The sequence below is a fragment of the Aegilops tauschii genome, chromosome 1, assembly GCF_002575655.3.
Source record: "Aegilops tauschii subsp. strangulata cultivar AL8/78 chromosome 1, Aet v6.0, whole genome shotgun sequence".
Lineage (NCBI taxonomy): Eukaryota > Viridiplantae > Streptophyta > Magnoliopsida > Poales > Poaceae > Aegilops > Aegilops tauschii.
Window position 1 is genome coordinate 469,216,776 of NC_053035.3, and position 25,812 is coordinate 469,242,587.

Genomic DNA, 25,812 nt, shown 5'->3' on the forward strand with positions numbered 1-25,812 from the left:
CAAGCACAAGCCAGCCAATCTTCCTCAGTAAGACATTGGTACAAGGTAGTACGCTGTGAATTGAATTGCATATGGCAGTGAATCCCAAGAATCAGATCCGCAACATTTTGGTCAAAAGCAAGAATCAGTCAGAATACGCGTCTGTCTCGGGAATCAGATTCTCATATATATGCGGTGAGCATACCACCAAGATTTTACAAGTCACCATGAATACGCGTCTGTCTCGGGAACAGCTGTTGAGTTTCTTTTTGTGACAGTAGCCCTATAGCTGCTTTTTGGCTATTTTAGGGAGCTGCCACCTTCTTGTTATAGACCCGGTCTCATGTTCTGAGCTGCTTTTCGGCCGTCTTGAGCCGTGGTTGAGGTATTTCAGTAATGTCCCAGATCTGAGTTGTAAAGACCGTTCTGGTGGCTAATGATTTATTTGCCGATTTCTTGCAAAGGTTTGGATGATCATTTTCCTGCGGTCAAAACTTGAGGGGTGTCGAACCTGCCATTTAATGGGGTACCCTGTCAGAAAAATGAGGATAAGCTATGATTGCCGAAAAATTGCACCGACAGTACCTATGGTGATACGAAGAAGCAATATGACCCAGCTCTTTCAGCCTAGGATCCATACCAAGAAAACAATAATGAAGGAGCAAGACCAGTGATGCAGGTATGAAAATTGTTGCAAGACCCGCGTGGTGCAGAACCACCGTCAGTCAAGTCTGCAGATATTATCATACAGGCCAAACTCTTATGCTAGCCACGACAGGCGACAATCAAATATTTGGTACGGATCCGATACTCAATACAGTGGAACCAGTTGAGATAATTCAGAAACTTCCGCGATAAGCCAGAATCTGTCAGGAAAGCGGTTATGACCCAACTCACTGTTTGGAACCCGAAGGACCTGCATTTAGTGCAGAAACCCAATGCAAGGAGTTAGAGCTTGGGTGTCCACTAGAAAAATCTGATCACCAATTCATGAAAGATTGTCAGTGCCGGATGACACACCCAGCGGAAATCACTCTTGGATTTGTGAGACTGACATATATTTCAGTCGTGAGAATCAATCACAGTCAGCTAAGTCAGCAGATCTAAAAAGAAAATGGAGCCTGTATAAGCATGAACAAGCAAGGTAAGATCTGTCAGGATATGGATATATTAAAGCAAACCACCCCAGGGCCAGTCAGATAAAAATTTAGTGGGAACAAAAATAAGAAAAAGGATACCCGAGTTGGAAACGGTTTCCTTAAGTCAGTATCTTCATACTTGTTCCCTGAGCAACGAAATCTCGATGACGAGATTTCTTTAAGGGGGTAAGGTTTGTGACAGCCTGATTTTTGGCCCTTTCTTTTTCTTTTGTTTTACTGAGGTTTTTGCTTGAGTTTTCTTTTTCGTGGCTTTGTGGTCTGGAAACTGAAGAAGATGCCCTCTTCTTTGTTTCCAGAGTGGCTTGTCATTCCCAAACCCTTCCCTAGACCCTGTCATTTTCATCCTAGCCCAAATCCCAATATTCTTTTCATTGGGAATATTCCTTTTCTATTAAAGGAATAACTCAAATTGCCCTAGGTTGTAAGCAACCTTTATTTCCATCACTCCTGAAATTCCCAAATAATTATCATAAATTGTTTAGCTCATATCTTTCTCAAATATGGCAAAATATTTCATTTGTCATGTTTATCATCATGCTCAAATAATTCATTCCCTATTCTGCCCTAAATGGCACATTGTGAAGCAAGTGCTATTTTCCTTTTCCCAATTGACCTCAAACTCCTTGGACACCTTTTCCTGTCCATATCATTGCCACATGCCAAAATGCAACCTCATTTGCCTAGTAATTATTTAATTATGATTTTCCAAAGTTTCTATCCAGAAAGAAGCTTTGTGAAGGAGGAGCAAGCTAGGCATATCCAAATGAGTTGTCATTTTGCATGATCCCTCATCTCATCATATCATATCCCTCCACCAAAGTAGAGCTCATGTCATGCCTCCCTGAGAGCTCATCTTCAATTCTTTGATTCTGTCCAAAATTTTAGTTTGTGAAGCAAGTATATTTTATCTTGCTCCATTATGGCTGCCATTTTTTCTAGGCCTTCTATTATCCATATAACCTACCTCCACCCATTTTGGGCATGGTTCATCAAGCCATTATTCCTCTAGAATTTTTGCAAGTTTCTATCCAGAGGAGATGTTTGTGAAGCAAGTACTAGTTTGCCTCGGCCAATTGGTATGAGACTTTTTGAGCATCTTCATAGGACAAAATGACTCTGCCTTGCCCAATTTGAGCTCAATTTAACACTCCATGTGAGTGCACCTTCCTGATCAAGTTTCTGGACCATTTTGGTCAGTTGCAAAGCAACTACATTAAATCTTGCTCCAAATCTTCTCAAAGTTACCAGGATGAAAGTCCTGCTTACTCTAAACCTCCCACACAATTCCATTTCTCCCAATCACCTTCCTGTTGATCACCAGTGCTCACCCAAGTTTACTGCAGTAAACTTCAGAGGGTGATTACCATTTAACCATAGCAGTTTTCACCGAACTACCACCGTAGTTGAGACCTACCCTGGAAGGACTTACCTCTAGACAACACGCTCCAGCTCATTTCCCCCGCTACATGCCAGTGCACGCGGTGACCTTGACAATGGCGTGCCTGTGCACGCGCTTTGTGTGCTGTGGCCGCGTCCAGTGGCTATTTGTGCGGGACCACCTCCTCCTCTCGTCGCCTTCGCGCGCGTGAGCGTGTCCAGCGGCTGGCCCGCGTCGTCGCCGTTCCCTTGGACCCCTCTCCCCCTCCGTCTGTTTCCTCACCGATGCTCGCCGCCGAACGCCCACGGGAGCACAGTGCCCCGACATGTTTTAATGGTGCTCAGCTTCTTCCTCTGCTCCCTGGCGTCGTCTACCCCTCCGTGAGCTCTGAATCAATAGCTCGCCGTGTTCCCGCGCCCTCCCGTGCTCGCTAGCCCTCGCTAGAGCCTCATCCGAATGTGCCCGGTGGCACCCGAGCCCATCTCTCTCGCCCGCCTATATATAGGCCTCCCTCGAGCCTCTCCGAGCACACCACTCGCCTCCCCTCACTCCAAGTGCCCCGCCTAGCTACTTCCCCGAGCTCGAGGAGCTCTCATTCCCTCCCATCGCCACCATGGCTGCCGTTCGGGTGCGCCTAAAATCCGGCCACCCGAGCCCTCCCTCTCCGCTTCTCCACCACCGGGCGACTCCACTCTGCCCCGCGAGTCTCCCTCACCCCTAAGTTCGTTGCCGGAGGCCCGGTGGCCTCGCCTCCATAGAAAGGCCGCCGCCGGTTGTGCTCTCTGTTGCCTGCAGCCGCGGCTGCCCTAGCCCTCCCCGGCGCCTGCTCTCCCCCTGGTCGGACGCGACGTCGTCTCCTGAACCCTCCGGTGGCTGGAGCTCGGCCGAAGACCACCGGAGCTGGCCGGGCCGTCGCCCGTGTCGCCCCTCCCCTGCTCCTCTGTTCTTCGCGTTAGGAGGAGGAAGAAGGACCGAGAGGAGAGAGGATAAAGTGGACCCCGCCTGTAAGTCTCACAGCCGCCCGACCCCGCGTTGCCATGCTGGATAAGTGGAAGCGTATTCCTCTGAATATGTCTTGCTTTGTCCAAAAACGTGTTCTTGCTTTGCTTCAACCAGTAATACGTTTTCTCCTCGGCAAGGCGTATTTCTCTCCGTTGCGGCCAAGAATACGCTTTCCAGTTCTGAAAGCGTATTGTCGGAGATGTGTTTTCTGTTTTTCAGCCCAGGGACCTGTTTGTGGAGAAATCTTTACAGATTGGTCCCTGAACTTCGTCGGGCTATAACTTTTTGCTCGAAACTCCAAATGAGGTGATTCCAAAGCCCACTTCTTCGTTTCGTCGAGCCCGTTCTGTTGGTATCGTTTTCACCATGTTTTGACATTCTGAAAATGACAATTTTGACCCTGCCCTTAATCTGCCCCTCCAAGAATGAACATTTTCCGGTGATTCTTTTCGTGAGCTTCTCGCACTTTCTCCCGGTGATTTCTTCCACCCCAGGCAAGCCACACGCTCCATTTCCATGATTGCAAGGCAGTGACATGGTTTATTTATTTGAACTTGTTCAAATATTGCATTAGCTATGTATGATTTGTTCATGGCATTTCTCGGAGTATTGTTTTGATTTTGATATTGCTTGGAGTTCTAGGACTTATATTTTGATGATTATGTTGATGACATGTGCCTTTGGATTCTTAGTGGCTATTATGTTCATGATGGTATTGTGCTTTGGAGTATTACTTTGGATGTCATGTTTCCTTTGGATTATTAGTGGCTTTTATGAACATTTTTCATGATGATATGTGGTATTATTTTGGAGTATTAATTTGGATATCATGTTGCCTTTGGATCATTGGTAGCTAGTGTTAGTTTCATCATGATGCTAGGTGATATTATGTTTTGGAGTATGATGATGGAGATGATGCTTGCATGTGGATCATAGCTGGATAGTTAGTTCTTGATATTTGAGTAGTAGTATTATCGTTCTTGGCTTCATCATGATAGTAGTGTTATACTATCCTCGGAGTATCTTGGCATGATGTTATGACGCTTGGATTATTTGTTGGATATGCTATGACTTGTATTATAGGTTGATAGATGATATCGGAGTATTAGTGATTACAGTTATATTTTTGGGGATAAATTCCGTCATTAATTTGGTCAGGTGCCACCGAACCGGGCTTTCTCCAGTGCAACCACATTTGACTTTATGGGAAGGCCCTAATGCGATGCTATTGCCGTGCCTCTCGCCGGTGCCTCCAATGAGGGAAGGTTATGGGCGCACTACCCTGATCAGGTAGGCGGACATAAGCCTTGTGTGCCCGTAGTTGGATTTTGCGTGCGTGGGTCCCTGTGTGGGACAGTTTATGTTTTGGCCACGACGGTAGTCATTGTGTCTTTAGTAGACACGGGGCCACCCAGGACTGGCCTAGTGGGGAGTGAGTCGGAGTGGCCGGGAGAGTGTCATGGCAGTAGATCGGTTTTGTCGGAATGCCGTTGGTCCACCCGAATGGGAGTGCGAGGCCATCGGTTCCGTGGTGTGGGTAAAGTGCGCTACCTCTGCAGAGTGTGTATTTAAACCTATCGATAGCCGCATCCTCGGTCATGGGCATGGGTTCGTACTAGGTCACACCGTTCGATCAACACTCACAAGACCGTAACGCCCCGGATTCGATGCACCAGGTGTCTTCCAGTTATTCGTTGTCCTTGCCATGTCATTTGCTTGCGTGTTGCATTTTTCCATGTCATCATCTGCATTTCATCTGCATGTCTTTCAAAACATGCATTCGTTCGGGTCCTCCCGGTTCTCTCTATTGTCCGTTCCGACCCCTTTCACTCTCGCACGCGTCCGTCGCCCCTCTCAGTCCTTGTTTTGTGAGTGGGAGAAAAACGTTCTCGGAATGGGAGAGATTTGCCAAGTGGCCTTGGTATAGCACCGACAGACCGCCCGTCAAATTTCGTTCCATTTGGAGGCCGTTCGATGCCCCAACGGTTAACTGCGTAGCCCGAAACCCCTCTCTTTTTGCAGCCCAGCACCCCTTGACCACAGCCCACTAGCCCAGCAAAACCCCCTCCATGCTCTCGGTCGTTCGATCACGATCGTGTGGGCGAAAACCGCACCCTGTTTGGACTCTTCTAGCTCCCTCTACCTATATAAACACCTCCCCCCTTCAAAATCGCACTCTAAACCACAACCCTAGCCCCTTTCGCTATATATAGACCCCTTCCTTCCATTTTTGGGCAGCCTAGTCCCTCCCCTACCTCCAGCCGCCTCCCTCCTCGCATTCCGTGCCAGCGAACCCACCTCCGCCACTTGGCGCTGCCGCCGCCACGCCCCTTCAGCCACTCCTAGGGCGCCACCTCAGCCGCCCCGCGCTCCCAGCCAGTGCCCCGCCGCCATGTGTCCTCCCTTCGCCTCCCTAGCGCCGCGGCCCGGCAGGCCCGCTCGGCCCGTCCGCGCCGCCGCCGCGCGCCCAAGGCGCCCGCGCCCCCGTTCCTCGTCCCGAGCCAGGGAGGAGAGGAGCTCCTCCCGTTCGCCGCCGCCGCCGCCGGCGCGCCGCCGCGCCACCCGGCCTCACCTCTCAGCCCGCGCCCCTCACCGTCCTCTGGCCACTGCCCGGTCGCCGCCCCGCCCAAAGCTCGCCCGCGCCTCGCTGCCTGGATCCCGCTCGCCGTCGCCGCCGACCATTCCCGCGCCTCCCCGTCGGTGTAGCTCGCCGGAGCGCGCCGCTCCTTCCAGCTCCGGCAGGATCCGCCCCGCGCCGCCCCGTTTCCGGCCTCACCAGTCGCGGGCGCGCCGCCCTCGCCTCGGATCCCGCCGCCGACCGGCCCCGCGGCACCGATGCGTGGGTCCCGCGTTGACCCCGTGGCCCATCTAGATGGGGATGATCTCATCGAGCCCCGCCATCGACCATCCATCCAAACAGCATGCTGCACCTCCCCCGTACCCGGATCTGCTCGTCCCCAAACGTCCCCGTCCATTTTTCTACGAGGTGATAAATTTTCCCAAGTCCCTGAAATTTTGCAATATGTTGCCATGATCTCTGCATCATATCTCCATGCATACTGCTCCGTTTTGCGTGCATGTCGTGGAATTGTCAGGGCAGATGTCCTCAAGCTAGGACTTAGTCGTGGAGCCATCGCCGCTAGGAAGCTTGAAGGGGTTAACGGGACAAGGAACACGAGGGGTTATACTGGTTCGGCCCCTTACGGTGAAGGTAAAAGCCTACGTCCAGTTGAGGTGGTATTGATTAGGGTTTCGATGACCAGGGAGCTTGACGGCTATGCCTGGCTCTCGATGAGATCTTTCTTGTCCCTAAACCGCTGCCGGGTCATCCCTTTATATAGGGAGCCTGACGCCCAGTAGCTCTCAGAGTCCCGGCCGGCTCATAAGAGTGTCCGGCTCGGACTCTCAACTATTCTTGCCTTACACTACAAGTTATACCATGACAATGATTGTAACTACGGGCCTTAAGCCATATCCGGGTCTTAAGCCCATCTTTGGCCCACCGTCTTCAAGCTTGGCGCTGGGCTTCTGGCAATGACCATTATGAGTAACCCGGCCCCTCCTGGCGGGTGACTCTAAGGTCTATATCCTCAACATTAGGCCCCAGATTGATTTGAGCCGGCTCATGTCAATCTTCAATCCTTTCGACAGAAAAACTCCGGCTTACAATTGTGTGAAGGCCATAACCCGGCGTGACGTCATCCTTTGTTCTCCGGGTAATCCGCCGTGACGCCATCTTCCATTAAGTCCGTTTTTTACTCCACCAGATCCGCAACGGATCTTATCTTTACTGCCATCCCGAAAATCGAGGCGTTTCATGGGGAGATAACCACGCCGTGGTCTCCTCGTTTCTCACGCCCACTTACGAGCTCGCCCTTATAAATAGCCCGGCCCGACGGGCCTTCAGCCACTCGTCTTCCTGCTCGCGCCACTGTTCCTCCGCTCGAGCTCTGTTGCTGTCGCCGCCGCGGGTCTCCTCCTCCTCACCAACTCCAGCCGCTGCATCAACCTGTTGTGTCCAGAGAAAACGGCGGCGACCTCCGCGACTCACCAGCACCTGTAAGTTCTGACTGCCCCGTAGAACAGATCTGCAGTAGGTTCGTCCTGTTCTTCCGTGTTCTTCGCCACCGCCCATGAGTTCTTGGTAGTTTTCCTTTTTACTGCCTCTTTTTGATCTTAGGATAGTATAGAACCAGTGCGGCGGCTGTTTAGTCCTCATTTCAAATGCAAGTAGACCTCTTTTTACTGCATAAAAGCCTCGTTCGAGCCCAAGAACTGCCCTTGCATCTGTTTTTAGGTCTAGAAACTTTCCTTTTGACCGACCATTTTGATCCAAATTATTTACTGCAATGTGTGAAACCTGTTTTCACCACACTTAGTAAAAAACTGCACTCATTGAGTCATGGCGGTTTACATTTCCGGTCTAAAGAAACCACGCGCCGTAGAACCTTCCGGCTCAAAGGAGACCATGCGCCATAAAACTTTCCGGCTCATCTGTGATAAGGCTGTAGACAATCGAATTACTCTCAATACCTCGGGCGGCTTAAATAACCCGTCGCACCTAGATATATGTCATTAGTCCCTGACATAAGCCGCCACTTTAACATTGAACTGTAAATTCCCTCTGGCTTATAGTTAAACCGGGCATGTTTCCTTTTATCATAGGCTTCCGACTTTCACCATGCCGCCCAAAGCTCCCAAAGCTCCCATCACTTGCAATTGGATGAGGTCCAACGTCACCGACGAGACCCTAGCAGACTTTGTGAAGTCGGGTTACCTCCCCAAGAAGGACGTCATGTCCTACCGTGACCCTGACCCATCAGAGGAGAGACCACAGCCAAGGGACGGGGAGGTGGTCATTTTTGCAGATCACATGAGCCGGGGCTTCGCACCGCCCGGCTCAATGTTTTTTAGAGACGTGCTGAACTTCTTTGACCTGCGGCCACAAGATATAGGACCCAACTCGGTGTCCAACATATGCAATTTCCATGTGTTCTGCGAGGTTTAACTTGGAGAAGAGCCCAGCCTGCTGCTCTTCAGAGAGCTCTTCTACCTGAACCGCCAGAACGAGTGCGCCAACGGGCCAAGTTTGGAACTTGGCGGAATCTCCATTCAGCGACGGGGAGACTGCCTCTTCCCTTACGCCGAGCCGCCGAGTCACCCGAAGGACTAGAACCTGACGTGGTTCTATTGCCAAGACACGTCGCCGGCTGACGAGAGCCCGCTGCCCGGCTTTCGCCCTTCACGTCTGGAACCAACTCACCCTCTATCTGACAAGTTAACTCAGGCGGAGCGCCAACCTTTGCTCCCCACCATCAACAAGATCAAGGCTCTCCTGGGCAATGGTCTCAACGGAATTGATCTGGTCCGGGTCTGGATCTCCTGGCGGGTGATCCCATTGAGCCGCCGCCCGGGCTTAATGTGTGAGTACACGGGCCGAAAGGATGACCCCCTGAGACACAGCCGCAACGATCTTCCAGAGGACGTTGCTGAGGACATGACCAAGGCTCTCTTGAAAGAGATCTTGGCAGACTGTGGGAGGACTGGGTTAGCCCCCTTCTGCAAGACCAACCCAGCCCCAGCAATAAGCCGCTGATCTGAATATTTTATCTTTTTCTGTAGATAACCTTCATCTGAATCCTTAAGAAATCATCGTTGTATTTTTCAGGCTGATGACAAATTCTGGAAGGTCAAATATGACCACGAGGCGGCCAAGAAGGCCAGGAAGGCCAAGAAAACCGCCAAGAGAGCCGCCCCTTGCAAGAAGGAAAGTAGGCCTTCTGCTTCCGAGCTGATGCAATTAAGCGACAGCTCCGAGTCAGAGGTAACCCCTGAGCCTGTAAGCTCTTGTTGTATTTTGCTGTTTATTTCTGTCCACCTTATCAATATTGTTCATCAACAGGATGACACCGGAGCAAGTAACCCGGTGGTTGAAGAGGTAATGTCACTTTCCTCCGACTCGGAGCCCTTGCCAAGGCTGAAAATCCGAAGGGTAACCCGGAAAGTAAGCTTTTCACATCCTTTAGCTTATCAAGACCCTCAATTTATTTTGAAGCGTCAGGTTCATGAGAGCCGGCGTCACACCCGGACCAACAAGGACGCTGACCTCTCCTCCGGGTTACCTGACGCATCGAGGAAACACCAAACTGAGGTTATCTCAAAGTTGTACCCCTTTCATCCTTTGGCGGGTGTTATACGTCAGCCGCTCAATTCTTCTGACTCAAATTATCAGGAGACTTCCCCCTCCTCTGGCGACTCTATGCAGTCGAATCTGCCGGCTTTCAAGATCGTGCCCGGGTAATAATGATCATCTCATGTTGTACTTTATCTGTACTTACACTTTTGTGCTTAACCTTTCTGTCTTTTCAGTGCCCAAGCAAAACTCAGCAAAAGGGCGAAGAAGAACAAACCGGCCGATGAGCCGGACTTGCCTGAGCCGGAGGTAGCCGCTCAAGAACCGCCAGCTGCCTCTGCTCCTGAGGCTGCTGCTCCAACCAACAAGCCCATAGCAGAAGCTTCTGCTAACCCGGAGGCCTCCAGCTCGGCTCAACCAGCAGATGACCCGGATGTGGTAATCACCCGGACGGAATATGTTGAGCCGGGGAGGCCTACTGCGCTGGCCAAGTGCTCCGCTAAGGAGGAGTTGCTAGGGCGCCACCGGGCCAATCTGGACCTCACCGATTATGCCCATCTGAGCATCGGAGAGATCATCTCCGGCTATGTCAGCCAGGTGCACAAGAGCCGGGACCTAGAGATTGCCACGGTGAACCAGATTCAGCAGAAGTCTGAGGTATCATTCTTCTGTCTTCTAACTTACTGCATAGTTACCTATACCATGCTAGCCCCCAAGTCGACGACTTATGATTGAATATGTTGTAGACTTAAGTTCCGACTTACTCGTTTAAACAGGTAACTTGTAAACAGAAACGTTCGATATGCATTAGCCCCCAAGTGCCAAGTGTCTTTGCTTGGAAAGTGCTTGGGACTTTCAAGATTGCATAGTAACTGTTCATCTTATGACCCGGAAATTATGCAAGCTGCTGGCAAGAAGTTTGAAGCTGACATCGCTGATCTCAAGACCCGTCTGAAGACGCAAGAGACGGAGACCCGGAAAGCAAATGCCAAATTTGTGTCCAGCATTGCTGGCCAAGAAAAGCTGAAGACAGACTTTGATGCTGAACGGAGAGCCTGGGCCGAAGAGAAGGCCACTCTGGTGAGCTGGGCCGAACAGGCGGAGAAGGCTCTCTCAGAGAAGACTGCCGAACTCTCCGGTTTAAAGCGCCAAGTGTCCCAGATGGTTGCCGCAATCTTCGGTAAGTCATCTCACCGGCTTTCATCAAGTTTAGAATTTGTATATCTCACAACTCATCCTTGTCGGCGGCTTATCTTATTCTGTTAAACAGGTCCTAGAAGCGCCAACCTCAACCAAAGTGTGGTAACCAATCTGAAGGCCGTGTACACCCTGGTGGAGCAACTCTACACCGGGTCACAGCGTGCTCTGGCTGTGGTGGCCCTATCCAACGAGGTGCCGACTCACCTGGCGGAAGTTCTTCGCCGGCTCGCCGTTCTTCCTCAACGCATCCAAGAGCTGCGACGGGCCTCGGCAAGAGCCGGAGCCATAGCGGCTCTAAGCCGGGCTAAGGCGTTCCTTCCAGAGCTAGACCCGGCGGACATTGCTCTGGGCTACCCCAGTTTGAAGGAAGACGGCACCGCCTTCGACCAGAAGGACTTCGCAGCTTGCATGAAGATCGTACGCCCGGTGGCCACTCTGATTGGCAATGATACAGATCTGACTAAGTATCAGCCGGGTTACGATGCAGAGAATCAGAGGATCCCCACTCCGCGCTATGAAGCCCTCAGCTTAATCCCGCCGACTCGCAAGCACACCTTCGCCCCGGAGATTGACCCGGCGGGGTTAATTGACGAGGAAGCTAAATTTGAAGCTCTAAGCGGCATCGACTGGAAGTCTTCAACTTTCCAGGTCTTGGGAAAAGCCGCAGGAGAAGCGAGGGATGAGCCGGAGACTTCAACCCAGCAAGCATCGTAACTCTGCAGGCGGCTTATCAAACAATGCTTCACCCTTTTGGACTTGATGAGTCGTGTAATAGAGTAGGACCAACACTTTAACTTTGCCGTGCCATCGTGCACGCGTTGAATGCTGAAGTCCCTTGAAGTTGTCTCCTTTATATTTCTCCGGGTCATAATCGATCATTCATTTTCCTTCAGCTCAAAATAGTTGCCCTTAACTATCTTGCATAGAAGGGCAAATCACAAGTCTCTAGGTGGCTTACCGCACTGAGAAGCATAGTTTTAAACATATAACCCGGAATATGAATCAAAAAGGACTGGTCCTCAGTTATGTCCTTGATATAAACGTAACAACACATTTACCAGCCGACAAGCACACTTCCGGCTTAGATAACCCGGGCAAGAAGGTTGGTACCTCAATTCCGGTTTACCAGTCTTAATGACGCCGGTTGTACTCGATTAGCACTGTAAATCAAAGTTAAGCCGGCAAAGTGAGACCCGGCTGTACACACTTTGACATAATCAGAAGAACTCGCTATAAATCAGAAAAACTTAGGGGCTTCCAGTTCGAATACGACCAGAGACCCGTCCCAAAGGGGTTATGCTAGGATTCGAATACGATCATATAGCCCCCAGTGGGTGTGGCGATGCCAATCAAGAGGGTATCGACAGCTATGTTCTCTTTGGTTCGAATACGACCCATGTTTGAACAGGAAGCCCCCAAGTGACTTTAAGAGTTGTTTAACGACGCTGATTCGAATACGATCCACGTCGGTTCCCAAAGGGGTTAAACTAAGATTCAAATATGATCAAAGAAAACTCCCAATGAGCTCGGCACTTTGCCAATCAAATGGGTATCGACAGCTATGTTCTCTTTGGTTCGAATACGACCTATGTTTGAACAGGAAGCCCCCAAGTGACCTTATTACCTACGGCCAGATTCGAATACGATCATAAGCCGGATCCTCCTTCAAGTTATCATGTAATCTTGCACTGAAAACAACACATGCACATTTGGAGGAGAAAAAAGGACAGAGGTCCTGCTTTATTGCTTATCATAATATATACATGGCATAGAGAAATATGTACATTATGAGAGCCGGTGGCTCAAGTGTAGTATGGCCGAAGCTGAGCTATGTTCCACGGCCGACGGGTCTCTTCCTCCGACTTACGTGAATCTTTGTGCTCCCGAATGTCAATGAGGTAATATGACCCGTTGGGCAAATTCTTGCTGACCACAAAGGGCCCTTCCCAAGGCGGGGATAACTTGTGCGCATTTGTTTGATCTTGGATGAGCCGGAGCACGAGATCGCCTTCCTGGAAGACCCGGGATTTAACCTGGTGACTATGATAACAGCGTAGGTCTTGTTGGTAAATCGCTGAGCGAGCTGCTGCCACATCACGCTGTTCGTCCAACAAGTCGAGAGCATCTTGGCGCGCCTGTTCATTATCCGCCTCAACATAAGCCGCCACTCGAGGCGAGTCATGACGGATGTCACTGGGGAGGACTGCTTCTGCCCCATAAACCATGAAGAAAGGCGTGAAACCTGTAGACCTGTTAGGAGTAGTGTTGATGCTCCATAACACGGAGGGCAACTCCTCCACCCAACAACCCGACGTCGGTTGTAAAGGGACCAAAAGCCGGGGCTTGATGCCCTTCAGAAACTCCTGATTAGCTCTCTCAGCTTGACCATTGGATTGAGGATGAGCCACTGATGCAACATCAAGTCGAATATGCTCTCGTTGACAAAACACCTCCATGGCGCCTTTGGATAGATTGGTACCATTGTCAGTTATAATGCTGTGTGGAAAGCCAAAGCGAAAGATCACCTTTTTCATAAACTGAACTGCCGTGGCTGCATCACACTTGCTAACTGGCTCTGCTTCCACCCACTTGGTAAATTTGTCAACTTCCACCAAGAGGTGGGCCTTCTTATCCTTGGATCTTTTAAAAGGCCCAACCATATCAAGCCCCCAGACCGCAAAGGGCCAAGTAATTGGGATCATCCTCAGCTCCTGAGCCGGCACATGAGCCCGTCGCGAGAACCTTTGGCAACCATCACATTTACTGACCAAGTCCTCCGCATTAGCATGAGCCGTTAGCCAATAAAAACCATGACGAAAAGCCGTGGCCACAAGAGACTTTGAGCCGGCGTGATGGCCACAATCCCCTTCATGAATCTCACGCAAGATCTCTTGACCTTCCTCAGGGGAGACACAACGCTGGAACGCTCCCGTAACACTGTGGCGATGCAACTCACCATTGATAACAATCATTGACTTAGACCGCCGGGTTATTTGTCTGGCCAAAGTTTCATCCTCAGGCAAATCTCCCCGGGTCATGTAAGCCAGATAGGGCATTGTCCAGTCCGGTATGATGTGGAGAGCCGCCACCAGTCGTGCCTCCGGGTCAGGGACAGCCAAGTCTTCCTCTGTAGGCAACTTAGCAGAAGGGTTATACAGGACATCCAGGAAAGTATTAGGCGGCACCGACTTTCGCTGAGAGCCCAGCCGGCTTAAAGCATCAGCCGCCTCGTTCTTCCTGCGATCGATGTGCTCTACTTGGTAACCCTGAAAGTGCCCAGCAATGGCATCAACTTCGCGGCGATAAGCCGCCATGAGAGGGTCCTTAGTCCCACTTGCCTGATACTTGTTGAGCCACCAAGTCTGAGTCGCCGAAACACCTTACCCGGCTCAAGCTCATCTCCTTAGCCATCCGAAGACCGTGGAGCAAGGCCTCGTACTCAGCTGCGTTGTTGGTACAAGGAAACATTAATTGTAGCACATAATGGAACTTATCACCCTTAGGGGACGCCAATACGACGCCAGCCCCCGAGCCCTCCAACTGCCTGGACCCATCAAAGTGAATAGTCCAATATGTGTTATCCGGCTTTTGCTCGGGCACTTGCGACTCTGTCCAATCATTGATGAAATCCACCAAGGCCCGAGATTTAACAGCAGTGTGTGGCACGTATTTCAGACCATGCGGTCCGAGCTCTATAGCCCACTTAGCCACTCTCCCTGTGGCCTCTCTGTTTTGAATGATATCACCAAGAGGGGCAGAACTGACCACAGTGATGGGGTGACCCTGGAAATAATGCTTAAGCTTCCGGCTCGCCATGAACACACCATAAACAAGCTTCTGCCAATGTGGATACCGCTGTTTGGACTCGATGAGCACTTCGCTTACATAATAAACCGGCCGCTGAACCGGATGCTCCTTACCCTCTTCCTTGCGCTCCACCACCACCGCCACACTGACGGCTCGTGTGTTCGCCGCCACATACAGTAATAAGGGCTCCTTATCAACCGGAGCAGCAAGGACTGGGGGCTCTGCCAGCTGCTTCTTCAAATCCTCAAAAGCAGTATTAGCTGCATCATTCCAGACAAAGTTATCAGTTTTCTTCATCAACTGATATAATGGCATGGCCTTATCACCCAAACGGCTTATAAACCGGCTTAAAGCAGCGATGCGACACGCCAAGTGCTGAACGTCATTTATACACGCCGGCTTAGCCAGGGAGGTGATGGCCTTGATCTTTTCCGGGTTAGCTTCAATGCCTCTGTCAGAAACCAAGAAACCCAAGAGTTTGCGTGCAGGAACACCAAAAACACACTTGGCCGGGTTAAGCATCATCTTGTAAACCCGGAGATTATCAAAGGTTTCCCTCAGATCATCTATCAGGGTTTCCTCCTTTATGGATTTAACCACAATATCGTCCACATAAGCATGAACATTGCGCCCAATCTGGTTATGAAGACAGTTCTGCACGCAACGCTGATAAGTCGCCTGTGCACACTTGAGTCCAAAGGGCATGGACACATAGCAGAAGGCTCCAAAGGGAGTGATGAACGCTGTCTTCTCCTAGTCCTTAACTGCCATTTTAATCTGATGATATCCAGAATAAGCATCCAAGAAACTTAAGCGCTCACAACCTGCCGTAGCATCAATAATTTGATCAATACGGGGAAGGGCAAAAGGATCAGCCGGACACGCCTTGTTTAAGTCCGTGTAGTCCACACACATCCGCCAAGTGCCGTTCTTCTTGAGTACGAGCACCGGGTTAGCTAACCACTCTGGGTGAAAGACTTCAACAATAAATCCGGCCGCCAAGAGCCGGGCCACCTCTTCACCAATAGCTTTCCGCCTCTCTTCATTAAACCGCCGAAGGAACTGCCTGACCGGCTTAAATTTCGGATCAACATTGAGAGTGTGCTCAGCGAGTTCTCTAGGTACACCTGGCATGTCAGAAGGTTTCCATGCGAAGATGTACCTATTCTCACGGATGAACTCGATGAGCGCGCTTTCCTATTTTGGATCCAGATTGGCACTGATGCTAAACTGCTGAGATGAGTCACCTGGAACGAAATCAACAAGTTTAGTCTCATCCGCCGACTTAAATTTCATTGCCGGCTCATGCTCCGTAGTCGGCTTTTTCAGAGAGGTCATATCTGTTGGGTCAACGTTGTCCTTGTAAAACTTCAGCTCCTCTGTTGCACAAACAGATTCTGCATAAGCTGCATCGCCTTCCTCACACTCCAGGGCCACCTTCCGGCTGCCGTGAACCGTAATGGTCCCGTTATGACCCGGCATCTTGAGCTGTAAATACACGTAACACGGCCGTGCCATGAACTTGGCGTAAGCCGGCCGCCCAAATATGGCATGGTACGGACTTCTTATCTTGACCACCTCAAAGGTCAATTTTTCCACCCTGTAGTTGTGCTCATCTCCAAAGGCCACTTAAAACTCGATCTTGCCGACTGGATAAGCCGACTTACCAGGTACCACACCGTGGAAAATAGTGTTTGACTGGCTGAGGTTCTTATCAATCAACCCCATACGACGGAACGTGTCATAATAGAGGATGTTGATGCTGCTGCCTCCATCCATGAGCACCTTAGTGAACTTATATCCTCCCACCTGAGGAGCCACCACCAAGGCCAAATGACCCGGATTATCCACCCGGGGAGGGTGATCCTCCCTACTCCACACTATAGGCTGCTCAGACCACCGCAAGTAGCATGGAACCGCCGGCTCAATAGCATTCACAGCCCTCTTATGAAGCTTCTGATCTCGCTTACACAGACTGGTGGTAAACACATGATACTGTCCACCGCTAAGCTGCTTTGGATTGGTCTGATAACCCCCCTGCTACTGTTGATGACCCTGGCCAGACTGCTGATTAAAGCCCCCTTGACCGTTCTGAGGATTAGAATTTGAGCCGCCGCCCGGGCCATGAAAGCCGCCGGCGCCTGAGCCGCTGCCCGGGCCATTGTAATTCTTAAAGGCCTTCATGATTGCACAATCCTTCCATATATGGGTAGCTGGCTTCTATCTAGAGCCATGCCTTGGACAAGGCTCATTCAACAGCTGCTCTAGCGTCGGGCCTGACCCGCCGGCTCGGGGAGGGGGCCTCCCCTTGCATCGCTGGTTATTACCCTGTGAGTTGGCGTTGTCTAGGAACTCTAGGCTGCCATCGGCCTTGCGCTTGCCACCTCCTTGGTTCCCCGGGTTATGCTGAGGACCCTTGCCATTGCCGTTCTTCTTTCCCTTCCCTGTCCTTTCATCATCTGAAGCGGGGTCCTTGGTACCATCAGAATCGGCGTACTTGACAAGAGCCGCCATCAGTGTACCCATATCATTGCAGTCGCGCTTAAGCCGCCCGAGTTTCATCTTCAGGGGCACAAAACGACAATTTTGTTCCAACATTAAGACTGCAGAGCCGGCATCCATCTTATCAGAGGAATGTATTATCTCCTTAACCCGGCGAACCCAATGTGTCGTAGACTCACCCTCTTGCTGCTTGCAGTTAGTCAAATCCACAATTGACATAGACTGCCTACAGGTATCCTTGAAGTTTTGGATGAAACGGGCCTTCAGCTCAGCCCAAGACCCAACGGAATTCGGTGGTAGCCCTTTGAACCAAGTGCCGGCAGTCCCATCCAACATCATGGTGAAGTATTTGGCCATTGCCGCTTCACTGACCTCCAGCAGTTCCATGGCCATCTCGTAACTCTCGATCCAGGCTGCGGGTTGTAAGTCGGCCGTGTAATTAGGCACCTTCCTAGGGCCTTTGAAGTCCTTGGGTAGACGTTCATTGCGGATAGCTGGTACTAAACAAGGAATACCCCCAGTCCTGGTAGGGATACCCACGTCGACGGAAGTCGTCGGATAAGCCGGGGGAGTCTGGTAAGCCGTCAACTGAGGCACCTGCTCTGCCTCTTGCCGCGCTCTGTCTTGGTCTGCTGCGTGAAAGGCTCCGTTATGAGCCAGGCCATGGCCAGGGGACGGGTCATGGCGTCGGACATTACTTGAGCCGGTCGCTGAGACCATGTGTCTGCTGTAACTCGGGCTCCGGCCTGGACGAGGGGTCGAGTGGATCCTGTCCCGGCTGTAGGAGTATGCCTCTTGTTGCGCCAGTGCTGTCTGAAGGAGTTCCCTGACCCGGCGGGTTTCAATAGCCGTCGGAGAGTCGCCGTCAATTGGGAGAGCCGCCAGCCGCGCTGCCGCGGCGACCATGTTCCCCAGCGGGTTAGCATAATGACCCGGTGGTATTGGTACGTACTGAGGCGGGGCAGGGGGCACCTGGGGAGGCCCCATCACTTGTGGCTGAATAGGGGTCCCAGACCCGGGTACTATGACCCCTGGCGGGTTACTAGACCCTGCACCTGGCGTGTTGAAGAGGTTTCGTGGACCGTAAACCGGAGGGAGTCGAGATTGGGCCTTTTGATGCCTCCTTCTCATGACCTCATTGGACGCGTTCTGATCCATCGTGAGCCGGAAGGACTGCGCCTAGATCAATTGAGTTTGGGCGTCGAGAGCCGCCCTCTCCACAGCCATCCTGACCCCTTCCGCTGCCAGATCCTCCTTAGCTTTCACTAGATCTAACTTTAATTGCGCCACCTCCGCATCATGCTGAGCTTGATCCGCCGGGTCAACCGCGGCAGTTAACAGGGCCGTCATCTTGTCCGTGAGATCCATCAGCACCTGAGTCAGCGAGGGCACCGGGTTTCCTGCTCCAGCAGCAGGGTTCTGAACAGGCTGCGCACCGGCCATGAAGATTCCAACCCGGCTTGGCGGCTCAAACGGGTCCGGAATACTGTCACCATCGGAACAACCCATGAGCCGGCCATCTTGAAGTTGATACAACGAGTTTCACTCATCTGTGGACAACTTGCCGTCAGAACCGGCGGCCGTTTCATCACCAGATCCAGATCTATCAGAGAGCCCTCCATGGATACATCCCACAAACGCATGCTTTAAGGCAGGCAGGGCCCGGGCGGGTCATGCACGCTGAGCTGTCTCAATGAGATCGGCGCAGAGATCCGGCTCAGGGCCCGGCTCACCAATCTTGCCAATGAAAACATGAATTCCGCCGAAGGGGACCCGGTACCCGTACTCAATTGAGCCGGCCTCGTGGCCCCAGCTTGCATCGTTGATGTAGAGCTTGCCGCGATGACTCTTAGTCATCCAGCCCACAGCATATCCCTTGAGCCCTTCGAAGCTGCCCTTCAAGAACTCAAATCCACCGTGCGCTGGCCCCACGGTGGACGCCAACTGTCGTGGAATTGTCACGGCAGATGTCCTCAAGCTAGGACTTAGTCGTGGAGCCATCGCCGCTAGGAAGCTTGAAGGGGTTAACGGGACAAGGAACACGAGGGGTTATGCTGGTTCGGCCCCTTACGGTGAAGGTAAAAGCCTACGTCCAGTTGAGGTGGTACTGATTAGGGTTTCGATGACCAGGGAGCTTGACGGCTATGCCTGGCTCTCGATGAGATCTTTCTTGTCCCTAAACCGTTGCCGGGTCGTCCCTTTATATAGGGAGGCCGACGCCCAGCAGCTCTCAGAGTCCCGGCCGGCTCATAAGAGTGTCCGGCTCGGACTCTCAACTATTCTTGCCTTACACTACAAGTTCTACCATGACAATGATTGTAACTACGGGCCTTAAGCCATATCCGGGTCTTAAGCCCATCTTTGGCCCACCGTCTTCAAGCTTGGCGTCAGGCTTCTGGCAATGACCATTATGAGTAACCCGGCCCCTCCTGGCGGGTGACTCTAAGGTCTATATCCTCAACAGTGCATGATATATTGAAATGTTCGTCTCGAGATGCTCTTCATTTTGTTCCATTGCACCATGTTCGTTTGAGCCCATCTTGATACCCAAATCTCTGATGCCAGAGTGCTATTTGCTGTTATCTGCTGTTACTTATGAGTACATGAGGATTTGTTATTTTTGTTGCTTTTAATCTGTGCATCTTATGGGCATGAGCTCTACATGTGTTTTGTTGTATGCCATGCCATATTTACAGAGGTGTATGCCATGTATTTTTGTGATCTCTGTGGTGACTAGCACAAGCATGCTAAGTAGCCTCACTGATGTTGCTGATTTCTGTGACTTAGTGATTTCTGCTGAGTCTGAGTGTGTTATATTTTGTTGCCATGTAAACGTGCTGCTACAAGTCATTCTATGCATAATCTGTAGATGTTCACTAAGGATGTTTTGTTATACATGTTATTCCCTATCCATACATGCCCTTGTTTGCATTTTTAGCCTGCTGTATCTTGTGGTAATCTTGCTCTCAAGTTGCTAAATAATGTTCCGGGCAGATTGTTTACGTGTTATTCAATTTTTCCAAGCTTGTTGTAGTTGATCCTTTCATGCTATGTATTTGCTCTTGCCATGGATAGCTTTATAACATGTCATCTTGCTATAGGTATGTTTGTTTTGTCATGCATTGCTTTCTGATGAGTGCATAATGTCTGTTTCTGCCATGCTCTGTTTTCTGCTAAGTCTGAAACCTGTTAACGAAACTTGCTATGTTTACATGGTTGTCATCATATCTTCTGTCCCTTTTTGACTCATGTTCAGTAAGGAACATTTGTTATATGATTTGAGTAGATTCATGACATGCCTTTGTTTGCTATGATATGTTCCTGTAGCATGTTGATTGATAGCTCTAAACTTTGCAACCTGATGTTATTTCTGCCATGTCCAGTAATTTCTGCGAAGTCTGTGAACCTGTTATTATTTGCAGTCTTGCCATGTCCTTTTGAGCATGTTCTAGTGATTTCCGGAGATAGCTCACTGTTCATGTTTTGTTGTACTTTACCTGTACATCATGTCCATGTCTTTTGTTTTGATGTTGAGTTGCTGTAGCATATTGTTTTGATGCTTGCAAGTTGCCTAGTTGTTGTTTTGGTCAGATTGTTGCTATGTCTTGTTTGGAGTGTATGTGTTGCACCGTTCCTCTGTTTTGAATGTGCTCTATATGAAACTTGCTTAGTTTTGCATGTAGTCTCATATTATCATGTTGCATCCTTGTTTTGAGGTGTTTTCTTGATGTTTGTATGCATTTTGCATCAATGCCATGTTTACCTTGTTTTGCTCATATCTTCTAGGCCGTAGCTCCGATTCTAATGAACTTTATATGTAACTTGACTAGATTTTCGTGTAGATCATCTTGGTGCATTTTAACTTGCTGTTTAACAACTTAAACATAAGGTTTATTCAGTTCTGGACCAATTTCGAAATTTGCATATGAGGACTTACCGGAATTGTTATATGTTGTTTCCGGCCTCATTTAAACTTGCTGTGATGTGTTGTTCTTGTATGCATCATCTTTTGTCATGAGTAGCTTCATATAGTCTTGTCATGCATCATACTTGGTTGAGCATCATGCCTTGTTCATGTGTGGTGTGTTTACCATGTTGTGTGCTTCTTCTCGATAGTTCTCGTGTCGTTGCGATCGTGAGGATTCGTTCATCTTCGTGGCTTCATCTTCTTCATGGACTCGTTCTTCTTCCTAGCGGGATTTCAGGCAACATGACAATCTCATTACTATCATTGCTATGCTAGTTGCTTCGTCCTATCGCTATGCTGCGCTACCTATACACTTGCTCTTCAAGCCTCCCAAATTGCCGTGAACCTCTAACCTTTGTCACCCTTCCTAGCAAACCGTTGTTTGGCTATGTTACCGCTTTGTTCAGCCTCTCTTATAGCGTTGCTAGTTGCAGGTGAAGATGAAGATTGCTCCATGTTGGATTATGTTTATGTTGGGATATCACAATATCTCTTATATTATTAATGCATCTATATACTTGGTAAAGGGCGGAAGCCTCGGCCTTATGCCTGGTGTTTTGTTCCACTCTTGCCGCCCTAGTTTCCGTCATACCGGTGTTATAATCCTCGATTTTGGGTCCCTTACGCGGTTGGGTAATTTATGGGACCCCCTTGACAGTTCGCTTTGAATAAAACTCTTCCAGCAAGGCCCAACCTTGGTTTTACATTTGCCTCACCCAGCCTTTTTCCCTTGGGAGTCACGCATCCCGAGGGTCATCTTTATTTTACCCCCCGGGCCAGTGCTTGTGTAAGTGTTGGTCCAAACTAGAGCACCGTGCGGGACCATCCCTTGGCAACTTGGGTTACGTTGGTACTTGTACGCTTAGCTCATCCGGTGTGTCCTGAGAACGACATACATGCGACTCCTATCGGGATTGTCGACACATCAGGCAGCTTTGCTGGTTTTGTTTTACCATTGTCGAAATGTCTTGTAACCGGGATTCCGAGACTGATCGGGTCTTCCTGGGAAAAGGAATATCCTTCGTTAACCGTGAGAGCTTATAATGGGCTAAGTTGGGACACCCCTGCAGGGTATTATCTTTCGAAAGCCGTGCCCGCGGTTATGTGGCAGATGGGAATTTGTTAATATCCGGTTGTAGAGAACTTGACACTTGACCTTAATTAAAACGCATCAACCGCGTGTGTAGCCGTGATGGTCTCTTCTCGGCGGAGTCCGGGAATTGAACACGGTTTATGGGTTATGTTTGACGTAAGTAGGAGTTCAGGATCACTTCTTGATCATTGCTAGTTTCACGACCATTCCTTTGCTTCTCTTCTCGCTCTTATTTGCGTATGTTAGCCACCATACATGCTTAGTCGCTGCTGCAACCTCACCACTTATCCTGTTCCATACCCATTAAGCTTTGCTAGTCTTGATACCCATGGTAATGGGATTGCTGAGTCCTCGTGGCTCACAGATCACTACAACACTAGTTGCAGGTACAGGTTTTGCGATGATCATGACGCGAGAGCGATGTTTCTTGATTTGGAGTTCTTCATCTGCTTCTTCGATCAGGGGATAGGTTCCAGCTCGGCAGCCTGGGCTAGCAGGGTGGATGTCGTTTGAGTTTCTGTTTCTGATTCATCCGTAGCCGGATGTTGATCTTATGTATGATGTATTGTTGTATTCTTGCAGCATTTGTATGCCTTGTATGTATCCCCATCTATTATGTAATGTTGATGTAATGATATCCACCTTGCATAAGCGTCTTCAAGATGCGCTTCTATCCTTGGTGGGACCTTCGAGTTCCTTTAGGATAGGGTCGCATCTTGGGCGTGACAATGACGGAATGACTTATAGGTTATTTATATGTTGATATTTTGAGCAGTACAGATTGGCAGGATGTTGATGATGATGTTGGAGACCAAGTGTTGGTCAGGGTTGTGATTGCCGGAATGATCACCGTTTGGTTCTGATCACGAGGGTCTTACCTGACTCTTCTAATTTTCCCGGAACTATTCTCAAATCCTTTTCGAAGTTTGATGTAAGAATGAATTTCATCAGTCAGACGCTTCCCAAGACCAATTTCAAATTATTTTCATTGTTGGCTCAACCTCTTCGCTTTTCATTCTTCTGGAGTATCTCAACAATTTTGGTGTTCTTTCTCGTCGTCATTCTCAACTTTTGAGGACCGAAGAAGAGTTTCTTTTAAATCTTGCCCGTTCTCTCGGAGATTCGTGATGCTAGCTTCATGTTATCCTCTATAATTGTTTCTAGTCGTGCATTTTCACCCATCCGGAGTATCTCAGGAGTTGTTTTCCGTTTCAATTATCCGGAGGCCTCTATTTCAGAATATTTCTTCGTTCTAAGTTTTCAATTCCGTTCTCCGATTATTCTGTATTCGTGCCCCATCGTTCGTTTACATATTCTTCTGGTGCTTCGTTCAAGTATGCTTCAATCAGCTCGCGATCTCTTCTTTAAATTGCATCTTGATTCCCTCATGTATATTTGTGCTTTTCCTATTTTTCCCGGTGAGTCATTCTCCTTCGTCAGACAATTTTGAATTCTAAAGGTGGTTCTTTCAAGACCCCTTGTCATTTGTAATCATATCAATTAATTCGTTCTTTCCAAATCCTACCGGTGGTTCATGAAGACTTTCGCAAGTTTTGCGTTATATCCCCCCTTAATCTTTTCCAATGTGAATAAGTAGTATGCAAATCCATTGTTTCTCATCAATTTAATTGGTGGAGGATAAGCATAACGTAATCCTTATTTTCTTTCTTCATGTGAATTAATCTCTTATTTTTGGAGATTGTTCATCTTATCACATTCTCGGTTCAAAGTGTTTTCATATTTTCTTTTCCGGAGTTCCAAGCTTTTCGCCGGTTTCGTCGCGAACCTCCATCCAAATCATCGCAAGGATTTAATCTTATCCCTTTCATCCTTCAATTTTATCTCGTCATCCTTTTGTTACCGGAGTTCTTCACGGTGGCTCGTCATGATTTAATTCATTCCTCAAGTGTTCATCAAGATTCTTATCGAAGGAGTTCTAGTATCCTTCCTTCTTGCTTTTCGAAGTGCAATTAATTCTCCGTATTCTTTTAAAGTGGGGTTTTGCATTTCTTCGTTCTTCTCAGCTATCCAATCATTTCCATTTGTGGTCGGTTATCACCTTATGATCTTGAGATGTTATCCATAAGTCCACAACAAGCTTATTCTTTTGTTGTTGAATTTCCAACAACTCCGTTCAATGTTTCCTTCTAAGGATGCTCTCTATTTCATTCGTGGTAGAAGTTGTCATCTTCTTCCCCATTCTTCTCATTCCACTCTTTCATGTCTTCCGGAGGTTTTGTGTTGTTCCTCAAGTCAAGTATCGTTCCATTTCTCAAGTTCATGTTCTATTCTTTCCTTGTTTAGCCGGAGTGCTGCCTAAATCCTTTTAGCCTGTCTCTTATCTCATTCTAACCGGAGTGGTTTCAGAGTCTATCCGATTCCGTGAGCATTTGATTCTCGTCATTCTCGTCGTTCCTCTCTTCTTCTCGGGTGCTCTCGATTCTTTGCTTTTCCGCTTGCGTTCTTATTTCACCTCATCCCTTTTATCTCCCGTCTCGGTCCTAAGATCTCGGGACGAGATCTCTTGTTAGTGGAGGAGTGTTGTAACGCCCCGGATTCAAAGCGCCAGGTGTCTTCCAGTTATTCGCTGTCCTTGCCATGTCATTTGCTTGGGTGTTGAAATTTGTCATGTCATCATCTGCATGTTTTTCAAAACTTGCATCCGTTCGGGTCCTCCTGGTTCTCTCCGTTGTCCGTTCCGACCCCTTTCACTCTCGCACGCGTCCGTCGCCCCTCTCAGTCCTTGTTTCGTGAGTGGGAGAAAAACATTCTCGGAATGGGCCAAGATTTGCCGAGTGGCCTTGGTATAGCACCGACAGACCGCCCGTCAAATTTCGTTCCATTTGGAGGCCGTTTGATGCCCCAACGGTAAACCGCGTAGCCCGAAACCCCTCTCTCTTTGCAGCCCAGCACCCCTTGACCACAGCCCACTAGCCCAGCAAAACCCCCTCCATGCTCTCGGTCGTTCGATCACGATCGTGTGGGCGAAAACCGCACCCCGTTTGGACTCTCCTAGCTCCCGCTACCTATATAAACACCTCCCCCCTTCAAAATCGCAGTCTAAACCACAACCCTAGCCCCCTGTTGCTATATATAGACCCCTTCCTTCCATTTTTGGGCAGCCTAGTCCCTCCCCTACCTCCCGCCGCCTCCCTCCTCACATTCCGTGCCAGCGAACCCACCTCCGCCACTTGGCGCCGCCGCCGCAACGCCCCTTCAGCCCCTCCTAGGGCGCCACCTCAGCCGCCCCGCGGTCCCAGCCAGTGCCCCGCCGCCATGTGTCCTCCCCTCGCCTCCCTAGCGCCGCGGCCTGGCAGGCCCATCACGGGCCCGCTCGGCCCATCCGCGCTGCCGCCGAGCGCCCGAGGCGCCTGCGCCCCCGTTCCTCGTCCCGAGCCAGGGAGGAGAGGAGCTCCTCCCGTTCGCCGCCGCCGCCGGTGCGCCGCCGCGCCACCCGGCCTCACCTCTCCGCCCGCGCCCCTCGTCGTCCTCCGGCCACCGCCCGGTCGCCGCCCCGCCCGGCGCTCGCCTGCGCCTCGCCGCCTGGATCCCGCTCGCCGTCGCCGCCGACCATCCCCGCGCCTCCCCGTT